This window comes from Canis lupus, chromosome 34 (genome assembly GCF_011100685.1).
Source record: "Canis lupus familiaris isolate Mischka breed German Shepherd chromosome 34, alternate assembly UU_Cfam_GSD_1.0, whole genome shotgun sequence".
Lineage (NCBI taxonomy): Eukaryota > Metazoa > Chordata > Mammalia > Carnivora > Canidae > Canis > Canis lupus.
Genome location: NC_049255.1, coordinates 34,762,716 through 34,776,678, shown reverse-complemented (window position 1 = coordinate 34,776,678; position 13,963 = coordinate 34,762,716). Strand labels below are relative to the sequence as shown.

General features: G+C 41.3%; 1 non-coding gene across 1 annotated transcript in view; it reads left to right on the top strand.

Moving 5' to 3' along the window:
• LRRC31 overlaps window positions 1–13,963 on the top strand; it is a 54,543-nt gene that overhangs the window by 21,519 nt on the left and 19,061 nt on the right. The window contains exons 3-4 of the transcript XR_005383992.1: window positions 8,194–8,513; window positions 9,145–9,213. This is a non-coding gene — a transcript (leucine rich repeat containing 31). The remainder of the gene's footprint in view (window positions 1–8,193; window positions 8,514–9,144; window positions 9,214–13,963) is intronic.

The window sequence follows — 13,963 nt, the reverse complement described above, 5'->3', positions numbered from 1 at the left end:
TGCCTTTGGCCCAGGGTGTGATCCTGGAGTCCCAGGATCGAGTCCCGTGTCAGGTTCTCTGCATGGAGCCTGCTTCTCCCTCTGCCTGGATCTCTGCCCCTCTCTCTCTCTCTGTGTCTCTCATGAATAAATTAATAAAATCTTTATAAAAAATAACATTTTGCTTTCTATCTTCCTGTTAATTATTCATGTCCTTTGAATGATTTTAAATACTTTTTAATAGTGTTAAATATTAGCATATTTAAATACTATTTAATCTTTAAAATTATAAAATATAGAATTTATCTTGCATTTTATGTGATGCTGGAGACAAATCCTTCCCAAAGGAGAGGTACAGAATCCCCCTCCAGAGCAAGGATTGCCTAGATGTTGACCACCTCTTGTCCTCACACGCGTCACCTGAGGGAAATTCCATGGAGATTAGTCACCAAAGGCAGATGAAGACTGTCTTATTTTGGCATTCCTCCTCCCACCCCAAGCAGGCCTTAAGATAAGGGCTTGAGTGCAGGTAGTGATCCCAAAAAGCCCACAGGAGGGAGTGGGGAAGTGAAATTAGGAAAGGAAAAACCACTAAAAAGTGAGTTAATGGGTGGGTTACTACTGTCGTCAACTGGGGCTCAGCCCAGCTGGGGACCCTCTAAGAAGCCTTGTGGAACATAACTCAGAATTGTCCCAATGAGGGGTGCCCGGGGGGTTCAGTCGGATGAGTGTCTGCCTTTGACTCAAGTCATGATCCTGGAGAACCAGGATGGAGCCTCACATTGGAGTTCCTGCTCAGCGGGGAGTCTGCATCTCCCTCCATCCCTCACCCTGCTTGTTCTCTCTCTCTCTCCCCCTCTCTTTCTTTATCAAATAAACAAAATCGTTTTTAAAAATTGTCCCAATGAAAATAAAATAAAATAAAATAAAATAAAAATTGTCCCAATGAAAGACCAAGAGTTGGGTAAATAGCCATCAGGGCTATGCCTGAAGTAGCTGCAACGAACTGCTATGGTGTGTGTGTGGGGGAGCATTCAAAATGAGAAACCAAGAGGTGCAGGTGCTTGAGATCAGAAAGGACCCCCATGGTTGTAGGTGAACTCAGAAGGGGGCCAAGGGGATACGGAGTAGGGCAGCAACAGTGTCTAGTGCTGTCGAGGCAACGTGGTTACCTTCTAATGTCATTCCATTCGATAACTGGCACAAATGCCTTTCTTCTGGAGTACCAGGTTCACCAGGCATAGGCATATTTCTATGAGGTTCTGTAGGGTCCATTGTCTGCAACAACAAAGCAGGATTTTTTTTTTCACTGCTAGTCACACATTTAGTGAAGGAAGCAAGGAACTCAAGGCTATCAGGTTGGCAGAGGTGAAGGAATGAGGCATCAGAGACGAGTCTCATCTAATTTAAATCTAATTTAAAGCCCTCTTTGGTAGTATAACTGTTCTGGATTCTTTGGTTCTTGGGTCTGGCTTTCTTTTTGCAATGCCAAGGAGATTGAATGTGATCTATAAAACTTTGTTAACACATCTGATATAATATTTTATTGCTTTTTAATCAACTCTCCAGATTTTTACCTAAAATGTAAGCTATTTCCAGTGTCTCTAGAAGTATCCTCATGCCATGAAGGTCCCTGGGAAGGATGAGTTACTGACATCTGCCACATCTGAATGTTATGGTTCTCAGCTCCACTCAGCTTCTATAGTTTCTTTTCATCTCACACTTGGTGAGCAAGTGCTTTTCTACTTACTGCCATCATGATTACTGGTGCTCAAATTTTCTTTAAAAAATATCATTGCCTGGTGCTATAGACTGAATTTTTATGCCCTGCTCCCCCCTCCCCCCCATTCCCATCTTGAAACCTAATCCCCAATATGATGGTATTAGGGGGTGGCTCTTTGCGAGGTGATTAGATCATGAGGGTAGACCCTTCATGAATAGAATTAGTGCCCTTAGAAAAGAGACATCAGAGAGCTCTGTAGCCCCTTCTGCCATGTGAGGGTATTGCAAGAAAGTGGGCATTTGTGAACCAAGAAGTCAGTCCTCACTGGACACTGAGTCTGCTGGTGCCTTCACCTTGGATGCCCTGCCTCCAGAATGGTAAGAAGTAAATCTCTGCATTTATAAGCCACTCCAACTATGGTATTGGCATTCTGTTATAGCCTGAATAGAGCAACATATCTTTTTTAGGTTATGTTGTTGTATTTTGAATGCCCCAAATTATATATATATACACACACACACACACACACACACTTTATTTTTAGAGTGGTTTTAGGTTCACAGCAAAATTGAGTAGACAGTTCAGGGAGTTCCCATATACCTCTCTCCACCCCACATGCATAGCCTTCCTCACTATCAACATCCTGCACCAGAGCAGTATATTTGTGAATGCAGTCCAACCCAAGAACCCACACTGACACATCACTACCACCCAAAGTGCACGGTTTACCTTACCTCACTGCTCACTCTTAGTGTCATACATTCTATGGATTTTGACAAATGTAAAATGACATGCACTACCACTATAGTGTCATACAGAATAGTTTCACTGCCCTAAATCAACCTATATTTCGAAGCAAATATTATCAGGAGACTTCCAAGGAAATATTCTGGGGTTGAACAGATCTTTCCCTTCATCAGCAAGGTAGACTCTTGAGCTCCAGATCTAGGTTTCTACAAATGTACAATTTGGGGAGTCATAGGATCAATCCATAAGTCTTTTTTTTTTCTTCCCCAAGATGACATTTTTTAAAAAGTGCATAAGTCTTTAGATATCAGCTTTCACAATTTCAGGGTATCCTCTTCTATTTTGGAAACATCTAGGCAAATTATGAGCCAAGGTCACTTTGGAATGGCAGATGAAACGCTCTTGAGTCAAAATGCAGACTGGGATATCCATTCTAAATGCAGTGTGTCTGGTAAACCCAAGTGTGGGAGTGCACTGGTGCTTAGGTTTGCATTCAGGAAGGATTTCCCTGACCCAGAGCTCTAATCCTGGATGCCCAGCACTTTAGGAGGATGAGGACTCCTTAATCTCTGTCTTCAGACTCTTACCCTCAACAAACCCCTCCAGGCAGCACACAGACGATTGAGCTAGTGCTAATTCTGTCTCAACTGATTAGGGCAGTCAAAGAAAGACATGAACTTCATGAACTAAAGCTCTTGCCAAATCAGCAGATATTTACCGAATGCTTGCCTCGTGCATAGTAGACAGGTGTCAGTTGGATTCTATTTTAGTGTCTCGTTGGCTACACCATGGCCATTATTGAAGTTGATGCAATCTGAGTTTGGCTCAGCCAGGATTTGAGCAATTACATATAGAATATTTGTTGTGTGCAGGATGCGTGGATTCTGGGTTTATACTCATTGAAATAAATTCATTTTTAAATAACTTCTGTATTTGGTAAGTTTTTACATTCGAAGGGTAGGGCAGTTAGAATTAAATGTTTCTGGATCCCTGGGTGGCGCAGCGGTTTGGCGCCTGCCTTTGGCCCAGGGCGCGATCCTGGAGACCGGGGATCGAATCCCACGTCGGGCTCCCGGTGCATGGAGCCTGCTTCTCCCTCTGCCTGTGTCTCTGCCTCTCTCTCTCTCTCTCTGTGACTATCATAAATAAATAAAAAATTTAAAAAAAAGAATTAAATGTTTCTACAATTCTGAAAAAAATAAATATTACTTCTTAAATTAAAACTAGCTGGAGATATTTGCAGAGGTCTTTTGTTTAAGGTATAAAACAATCCTTAGTAGGTTCACACATTCACTATTCTAGGTGTCCTACATTAATGTGGGTTCTGAAAAGCATCTTAATGCTAAAGCGTAATGCACACTTTGTTAAGTATATTTTCAGTTTTTAAAAATAATAAATGGGAAATTTCTTTTAAAAAATAGGAAGGCCAATGAGCTGCCCTGAAGTATCTCATTATCAGTACCCCGGCAGAAAAATTTGCTGTGAGAAGAGCAATCATGCTAATTTCTAACAGTTATAGTTAGAAGTGTGAAAAGTGTGTTTTTCATATCTAGTAAGAAAAAAGTTTTTAAAAAATTACATAAAATATTGTGTAAAATGTAAACAATTATACTGATATTTAAAATACATTTGTCAATTGAAGTAAAGCTTAATGTAAGACTAGATGAAGAAACAGGTAAAATATTTGACTGTTCCTAATTGTAGATACACATAGTTTCCTGAGATTACAAGGGAATTCTAAAATTATCAACCCCTTATTTCAAGTGGAAGGAATAGCTACATTTCAAGTATCTTTACCCCCAAACGTACATTATGGCCCACCTCGTATAGCTGTTCCCTCCTCACTGCTCTATACTGACTCCAAAGGCCATCCCTTTCCTTCAGTATCCACATAAAACCACCCACGCAAGGCAATGTGTGTGTAGCCCATTCTACTGAGATGTTGGCAAGTCAGAGGTGGGAGGGCTTGGGGAGCGTTGCGTCAGAACCAATTTAAAATTGAACATTAAATTTCTCCATTGTGAAACATTTATCTCTTTTTTTATTTTTTAAATTTTTTTATTGTGAAACATTTCTTTGAGGAATTTTGACATTTCAAGCCCAGGCTCCTCATTCTTTTTCTTGGCCTTCTCTCAGCTGGTCCCCCAACAACCCAAAAACTTCATGTAGCAGAGGACCTCTAGACCCTTTTCCCAACTCTGCTCCAGTCTCTCCTCAATGGGCCTTTCACTCTGGGCCTCTGCGTATTTCCTCCCCTCCCCATCTTTGCCAAGGGTAGGACAGAAACTTAGAGGCTTCTTTTCTACTGGTTTGAATTGTGGCATGAACATATCACTCTAGAAGGCAGCCACGTATTTTTGCTTTAAATAACAAGTCCTTGCTCTGTTGTACTAGTGCAGTATAAATGAAATGAGTTATCACTGTAGTGGTAAGCAGTACTGCCAACAAAGGCAGTTAATACCAAGGCACTTGACAATGGCTCTAAAATATATTTCATTTTTACTAAAGGATATACTCTAGCACTTTGCTAAATGCACCGCATCACAATGAATGTTCTGCAAAGTGTCAACAAAGACAGATGATGTGTGTGCTTCCCTCGCCTCTCATTTCTTTTCTCTCTGGAAGCTCATTGTCATTACAGCCATCCATGCCTCCTTGAAATGTAAAGTTCTAGGTATATTTGCAAGTGTTACAATGAAAAAGACCAAACCTTTGTCATCATTAAACAAGTAGAAATGATGCAATATCTTCACCACTTCAATATAACTTATGTGCTACTATAGTTTGAATAAATTATGTTCACTTTCTCCAAAAGATTGGGAGGCAAACCCCATCGCATCAATTTGTATGTGAACCCAAGTGAAATCTAGCAGTACTCCTCTAACTGAACTGAATTTTAGATGTTTTAGTTAGATCGTTGTAAAGAATGAGTTAAGAAATGTTAACGTAGTGTTTTTTCACTATTATCTTTGACTGTTCCTCAATTTTTTTTTTCTAAAAGTTTCTACTCTGACACTTCATAGCCTATACATCATGACAATTTTTGGAACGTAGTTGTCTGCAGTAATGAAAGGCCATTAAAATAATAATGCATAGTAAATGTATAGCAGCAACACAGAGGCAGGTACTTAGTCTATTTGAAGATGAGAAAAGACTTAATTAAATTTATATACAACTTTGAGCTGACTTTATTTTAAATAAATTTCCTTTTACTTTCACTTAAAAAAACCCTAAGGCATGACAGTATTTATTTATTTGGCATGAGCAGTATATCATCAATAACTCTTTAATAACTTCAGCCAAATAAGAATTTATTGGCTAACACATTGTTAGCAATAATGGAGCCAGCAAAATTTATAGATAAACCCAAGCATTTCTTTATAAAAATTTATTTTTCCCGAAGTCTAATGTGTTTTATTTTTATAATGTACCCAGTGATTTTGGCAGGAATGCTGTTGATGGTATTTATACAAGCTTATTTCCTTGCTTCTCCATTGGATATTAGATCCATGTATTTGCATTTCCTTTTAAGATAAAGGAGTCCTTTTATTTTATATATGCAAACATTTTACTAAAAGCAACTAGCCTGTGTTCGGACTAATCAAAGTGTAGATGTATATACTTACAGCCTCTGTGAAGTTTTCATGGTTTTGACATTGCTCACGGAAGAACCATCCAAATGCCCTTTCAATTGCAGAAGCTGCTCTGGCTGCAGATTTACAAGCACATCTGACAACAGTTTCAGAAACCGTCTTAACTAATTCACCTTGCCTTAAATACGAACTCAACTAAGTTGATTAGTCCTATTTCATGACAGAAACGTTGCCCTCCGATATCCTCTCCAGATAGGCGAAAAGAAGCTAAGCCCCAGGAAAGTGCACTGCAGTGTACATAAACCTGTCTCAGAGTTTAGCCTTTAGTTTAATCCATCCTTAGCCTCTAAGATGCTTTGTGGGCCTTCACTTAATGCTGCTCTTCAAGTAGACACAAAAGGAAAATAACTGGGAGAATAAGTAGTAAATTTTCTTTGATGGGAATAGGACCTATTTCATATTTCCTACAGGTTTTGAGTGGGGAAGTTCCTTCGCAAGTAGGGAAAAAAAACTAAGTTGTTTTCAACAGAGCTGCAAAATGAAACAAAAGATAGTCTATTTGAGGAAGGAGCTTGTAGAAAGCACAACTGTACTTTCTGATAGAGAGAAAGCTCTTCACAGTCTGTGTGAGAGCTGTGATCTCTATAAAAGAGAAAATACGGAATTCTGAAATTGTGGTCTGCTTTATTTATGAGTGAAACACTTAGAGCCCTGAAAGAGGACATCAACAATTTTTATTCCTAAAAATTTGCTAGTGGAAAGTACAAAATAAGAATCCAATACAAAACTTAGAATTATGTTACAAGTAGTGCTTTAGGCTTCCTGTTTGAAGATAACTTGCTTCTTTGTTGACACACATTTTTTTTTTCTGTAAGATTTATTTATTTGAGAGTGAGAACACACACAAGCACTGGGGTTGGGGGAGAGGAGCAGAGGGGGAGGAAGAAGCAGGCTCCCCACTGAGAAGGGAACCAGACTTGGGACTCCATCCCAAGATCCCAAGATCATGCATGACCTGAGCCAAAGTCAGACTCTTAACCGACTGAGCCACCCAGGCGCCCCTGTTGACACACATTTTTATCATTGGCTATTGAGGTCACTAAAAAAACACCATATGGGATGTACTGACTTCACTCTGGGGTTCTTTCTCCTGAAACTGCAGTCAACAGCAGGGATTTACATGACTAACAGACCTGGTCACGTCTCAGGCCCACCACTGGTGAGCTCTACGACCTGCCCAAGTCGTTGAACTCCTCTGAGCCTCAGTCTCCTCTCAGCAGACTCTTGTACAAGAGTTTCTCTGAGACATGAAGGCAGCAATGTAGACAAAGCATTTGGATAGCTCCCACTAAGTGCTAATTATTATGTTAGGTAACTCCCTTATACGGAGTCCTCTGCTGAAGAGCCATGGGAGAAAGTTTTCTCAGTGTTAGGAATAATTGGGCTTTTCTTTTCTATTTAAAAAGATGTTATTTATTTATTCATGAGAGACCCTGAGAGAGGCAGAGACCTAGGCAGAGGGAGAAGCAGGCTTCCGGTGGGGAACCCGATGCAGGACTCGATCCTAGGACCTCGGGATCATGCCCTGAGCCACAGGCAGATGCTCAACCACTGAGCTACCCAGGCACCCCTAATTGAGCTTTTGGCTGAGAAATCCAGCCAAAACAAAATCTCAAGAATCAGGAATCTAGTGAATTTCTTTCTTTGCATTGGCTACTAGGAAGCTCAGGGCCAAATTTGTGGCCTGCATTTTATTTATTATTTATTTATTTATTTATTTATTTATTTATTTATTTATTTATTTTAAAGATTTTATTTATTCGAGACACACACAGAGAGAGAGAGAGAGAAGTTGAGAGAGAGAGAGGCAGAGGAAGAAGCAGGCTCCATGCAGGGAGCCTGACGTGGGCCTCCATCCCAGGTCTCCAGAATCAGGCCCTGGGCTGAAGGCGGCACTAAACCGCTAAGCCACCGGGGCTGCCCTGGGCATGCATTTTAAAACTAGAAAGTATCCCTGGCTTCATCTTCTTTTTCCTAATGTGATTTTCTTTTTGCCTTGATTTCTTTACCAAACTGTCTCTCTCCTCGTATGGTATATGTATATCGAAGTCTCTGCTGATAATAACCGACAGATTTTCATCACCCCAATAGGCCTCAACTTACAAGAGCCTGTGTGTGAGAGCCTTGTCTATTAAAGAAGAACTTACAAACGTACTGCTTTCGTGCAAGCAACATCGTAAAGGAGAATCCAGTTGCTGCCAGCCCGTAAACACCCATCGCACAGCGTAGCAGCAGTGCTCATTCCAGGGCAGAGCTACTGTTTATAGTTCTGCTCTCTGGAAATGTGATCAGAGTTCTGGTCGGGTTCATGAGCGACACGGTTTCTCCCGGCCTGGCCCTGGTTGCGTGCCTACACCCCATTAGCAGCTGTTACTCCTTTTACTTCTCACCACCGGCTCCTGCTATGGAAGGTAGGAAGGAAGGTGAGGAGCTCTGACAGGTGGAAGGGGTGGGGGGAGGAGGAGAAACAGCCGCCGGCCTCGGGAGAGTGGGAGGCTCTGATTGGAAGTGGGAGACAGGAGGTAGAAGCTTCTGGTCTGCAGTCAACACACATGGGTCTGAATGTGCCGATTGTTAAAAGACTGAAGTCTCCTGCTCTGGTTAGAAAACAGTGTGTGCCCCGAGCCCCCAAGTGTTCCTCTAGCCCGTTGCTCCAGGATTTCCCCCAAGGCACCCCCACCCTAGAGTCAAGGCATCTAAAGACAAGGCTCCTTACAGGTGGAGGGCTGTGGGTCCCTGCTCTGGTGCCCGGACTAAAATCCAGTCGGACTGGTCTGTAGTGGAGGTAACTGCCTCTGAAGGAGAGAGAAAAGGTCACAGTGCTGAGAAGCAGCAGGAGCAAGAGGCTGCAAAGGAGAGGGGAAGGGAGGATGGCTGGCCCTGGCTATTGGGGGAGTAGACAGATGGAGCTCCATAGGTGCACAGGAGTGGGTGAGGGTGAGACCAGCCACGGGCCTGCACGCTATTTGTTAAGCTTTCAGGAGTGCTGGAAGTTTGCACCCTACACTCAGTATGAAGAAAAGCCGCTTTATTTTCTTGCAGTTGGTCTAGTCTCCTTCCAAAGTCCTACTCTCTGGGCGAGAGGCGAGAAACTATGCGTAGTCCAATCGGGTAAGTTCAACCCTACCCACCCATGCAAAGGGACATGTCTCTCGGGTAATTTCACCTCTTCCAAGATCAAATGGTCTCCCTCGGGTCTTTTCTCCATCTCCCCTTCTTCCACGAGATGCTGCAGGAGTCGGGCATGGGCAACATACAGTGTCCCAGTGGGGGAAGGGGCTGGTTGAGGGACCATGTGCTGTCCCTGGCTCCAAGCTGGAGGCTCTGCTGGCTTCCCATGTGGACACCATGGCCTGGTCTGCTCTCCAGGGGGCCCTGCCTGCCGACTCAGCATATGACACAGCAGAGCCTCTGAGGTTTGGCCTGGGTCTGGTGACCCACTCTAGCAAGCTTCCCAGACAGAGCCTCTGCTAATTTTTTTTTTTAAAGATTTTATTTATTTGACAGAGCAAGAGAGCAAGGACAAGCAGGCAGAGGGAGAGGGAGAAGCAGGCTTCCTGCCTAGCAGAGAGCCTGATGTGGGCCTCAATCCCAGGACCTTGGGATCATGACCCGAGCTGAAGGCAGATGCTTAGCCGGGCAGGGGCTTAGTCAAGCCCCCCAGGTGCCCTAAGCCTCTGCTACTTTTATATCATCTGAGAGGTTGCAGGTACTTCTAAGTCCCTCCTTCCGCACCACTCAGGCTCACTCGGGAAAGTTAACTCGGGCCCCTGGAATCAAAGCAGAGGCCACCTTCTTCTTTACTTGCTGGGACCTCCCTGATGTGTTCCCTGATGTGCAACCATGAGTAGGGATCCCAGCCTTCACTGTTGATATGCTCACCGAAGGGGGTGATCTGGAATTGGGCTATTGGTCCTCTCACCTTAAATTCTAGTTTTAAGGACAAATGTCTCAACTAAGCAGGTGAAACAAGGGAAGTTAGGGACTCAAAACCAGTGCCTCCCTCCCCCTCTCCCTCTGACCGCCCCCCCCTCACCCATGGGTCTGATGATGCAGGTTCTCACCCTCAACCTCGCAGTGGCCCTAAGCCTCATGGCTCTGCCATCTAAAGAAATGGTTGCTGCCTTTATATCATCACATCTTTGTATTTTCTCCATCTATTTTTTAAAAAATAAACTTCACTTTCCAACCTGGTTTATTACTCAAGTTCTTACCGACTTACCATCAGTAACTTCTCTAAACGTGGAAAGGATACACTGAAATATAAAGACTGCTTTGGAGTCTCATTTGTTTTGATACTGAAATGCTTCTGATCCACCAGGCACTTGAAATTATTTTCTCCTATAGTGTTGAGAGCTCTTTTCCTGGAAGATAAGCATGTAAGTATAGAAATGGAATGTAATAGAATTTGTTCTAGAGACCCATGTAAACAAAGGACTTCTAAAGAAAGAATGGGAAATATTCCTTCTTCCTCTGTGCTTCCTTCTCCTTGCCCAAAATGTAGATGGTGATCATTTCTTGATCTAAGGAAATTGTGGAAAATTGGGATCTGTGGCTTAACGAGATTGTGATTCATCTATAAAAAATATGGTAGCATCAATTTCTTCTGAAATTGTTATATGCCAATTTTTAATGCTTCACAATTTAATTGCTTAGCCATTAACCGAAGACGGTATTTAGTATAAGCCTTGTATGAATGAAAGTATTTGCTTATGTAAATAACTGAGCTGGAAATAGCAAACATACTTTACATCAATTTGCATATATTCAGGACTATGAAATACGTTACTGCTATAATGGCAATTCCACTGAACTTTGGTTTATTTCTTGCTCATGTCTATTTTACAAGTGGACAATAATTTGGAAATGGTAAGACAAAAAGATAATCAACAGAGGTTTTCATTTCTTTAGGTGCTAGTTTTACTTGCCATTTTCCTTCATTTTGTCAATTTTTAAAACTCTCATTTTCTTGGACATCCCCACTCAAAAATAATTACTAAGATTTAGAAAGCCATGAACCCTGGCAATAAAAATAATATTTAAAAATTATTTTCTGCATGGCAGTTTGCTTTTAAAACATCATTGATCTTAAATAATGCCTTTTGCTTTTAGAGGAGTGCAGAGGGAGAGGGAGAGAGAGAATCTTAAGTAGGCTCCATATCCAACACAGAGTCCAGGTGGGGCTCGGTCTCACAACCCTGAGATCATGACCTCAGCCAAAATCAAGAGTCCAAAGCTTAACCAACAGAGCCACCCAGCCATCCCTTAAATAATACTTTTTAATGGCCATAAAAGGCCAAGCACCATGAAAGCTGTCTGCCAAAGACATGGTCCTTGCTTCTAGCATATATATGCCCCTCCCTTCCTTTTTACAAAGGACCTTTTTTCTGCTACATGATTCCTCTGCTCCTCCCTCTTCACTAGAGATGTTGCATAAGAACTAAGTACAAAATAGAATCAGCAAGGTATAGAAAAGAGAGTAGACCCATAAACAGAAAGAAATGGCATTTTATCTTCAAACAGGAAAAGTATTTTGGAAGGGTCATTAAAACAACCACCCTTGTAAACTGGGTTTTGATGGTGATATTTTCTCTGGTACCAAGACTACAGGATTAGAAACTCTTCCAGGAAATTTGGATCTAGACAACTTGGCCAAGTCACAAAACTTCTGCAATTGAACACATTTTTGTTATGTGGATATTAGTTATTATGGAGCTTGATTCCAAAAAAAATTTGCATTTCTCTAAATAATAAAAATTTTCCCTACAGAGGATGATCATGGAAAATGGGAACTACAGTTGCCATGCTCTTACCGCTCTATAAAACACTGAGCTCTTTCCCTGAGAGTCATTATGATTCATGAGTAACATATTTTTACTGCCATTAGAACACTTGCAAAATTAAGCTAGAATTACCTCAGTTGACTGCTATTAGCCAAAGCTCCAGGATTCAGTGCCAAGAATAAATCCTTGTAATGATAGACTTCAACAGTTGTACAAAGCAGGCTTTTAAAGATTGGTTTCTGGAAACTAAATATTACTTGCTGTGACAAACGGCCTCTCATTAATAGATATTTAGCCCTGACTAGTTAAATGGACAGATTTCTTTTTAACAACATAAAAGTGTTGGGGCACCTGGGTGGCTCAGTGCTTGAGTGTCTGCCTTTGGCTCAGGTTGTGATCCTGGGGTCCTGGGATCGAGTCCTACATTGGCCCCCGTCCCTACCCCCCACCCCCATCCCAACAGGGAGCCTGCTTCTCCCTCTGCCTGTGTCTCTGCATCTCTGTGTCTCTCATGAATAAATAAAAAAATAAAAAATAAATAAATAAATACATCTTTTAAAAATGTAAAAATGTTTATAGAAGTAGCATAATAATACCAATGATTTTTTTATTTTTATTTTTTTAAAATATTTTATTTATTTGTTTTAGAGAGAGAGAGAACATGAGGGGAATAGGGGGAAGGGTTGAGGGAGAGAGAATCTCATGCAGACTGAGCTGAGCACAGGGGATTGACTCAGGGCTTGACCTCTCGACCCTGAGGTCATGACCTGAGCTGCAGTCAACATTCAGATGCTTAACCGGTTGAGCTACAGGTGCCCATAATTTTTTCTTAAAGTCTTCTTTTTGGTAAGGCACCACTGTCACTTTATAGGTATTACCCCATTCGTAGCTAAAACATTTTGTTTTTTCTTTTTTTTGAAAGCAGTAATAGCATTTGATCAAATCCTCAAAAGGTATGATAATGCAATAGCTGCATTCACATGCAGTGCATCATACAGGAAATCAGAAGTGGCCCCAGATTCCCCCGCTCCTCCAGCTTAGGGCCCTCACTCCTGGAATGAACAACATCCTGTTGCAAGCAATCTCGGATGTTTATATTTGGTATCTAAATAATGAATCACTCTTATGAGTGCCACATGGCATGAAATATCTTTTTCTAAAATTGTGGTAAAATACACTTAATGTAAAGTTTAGCATCTTAACCATTTTTAAGCATACGGTTTAGCAGCAAGTTCATTGACATTGTTGTGCGACCAATCCTCAGAGCTCTTTTCATCTTGCAAAACTGAAACTCTGTACCCATTAAAAAAAAAAACTCCCCGTCTCCCTCCTTCTCCCCCCTCCCAACTCCTGGCAACCACCATTCTACTTTCTGTTTCTATGATTTTAACTATTCTGGGTAACGAGTGCAAGTGGAATCAATACAGTATTTGTTCTTTTGCGACTGGCTTATTTTACTTAGCACAATGTCCTCAAATTTAATTTCCTCCCTTTTTAAGGTTGAAGAAATTTCCATTGAATGTATACATACCACTTTTTAAAAATTCATTCATCCGTTGATGGATTTTTGGGTCGCTTCTACCCCTTGGCTATATGAATAATGCCGCTATGAAAATGAGTGTGCAAATATCTCTTTAAGACCCTGTTTTCAATTCTTTTGAGTATATACCCAGAAGTGAACTTTCTGGATCATATGGTAATTCTATTTTTAGCTTTTTGAGGAACTACTCTATAGTTTTCCACAGCAGCTACACTATTTTAGGTTCCTGCCAGCAATATACAAGGATTCCAATTTCTCTACATCTTTGCCAACACCTGTTATTTTTGTCTTGTGTGTGGAGAGGTGTGTGTGTCTTACAATAGTGATCCTACTGAGTGTGAAGTGGTATCTGATCATAGTTTTGATTTACATTTCCCTTGTGATTAGTGATGTTGAACGTATTTTCACGTGCTTGTTGGCCATCTGTTTGTCCTCTTTGGAGAAGTGTCTGTTCAAGTCCCTTGACCATTTTTGAATTGAGTTATTTGTGTTTGTTTGTTGTTGTTACCTAGTTGTTGGAGTTATTTATATATTCTGG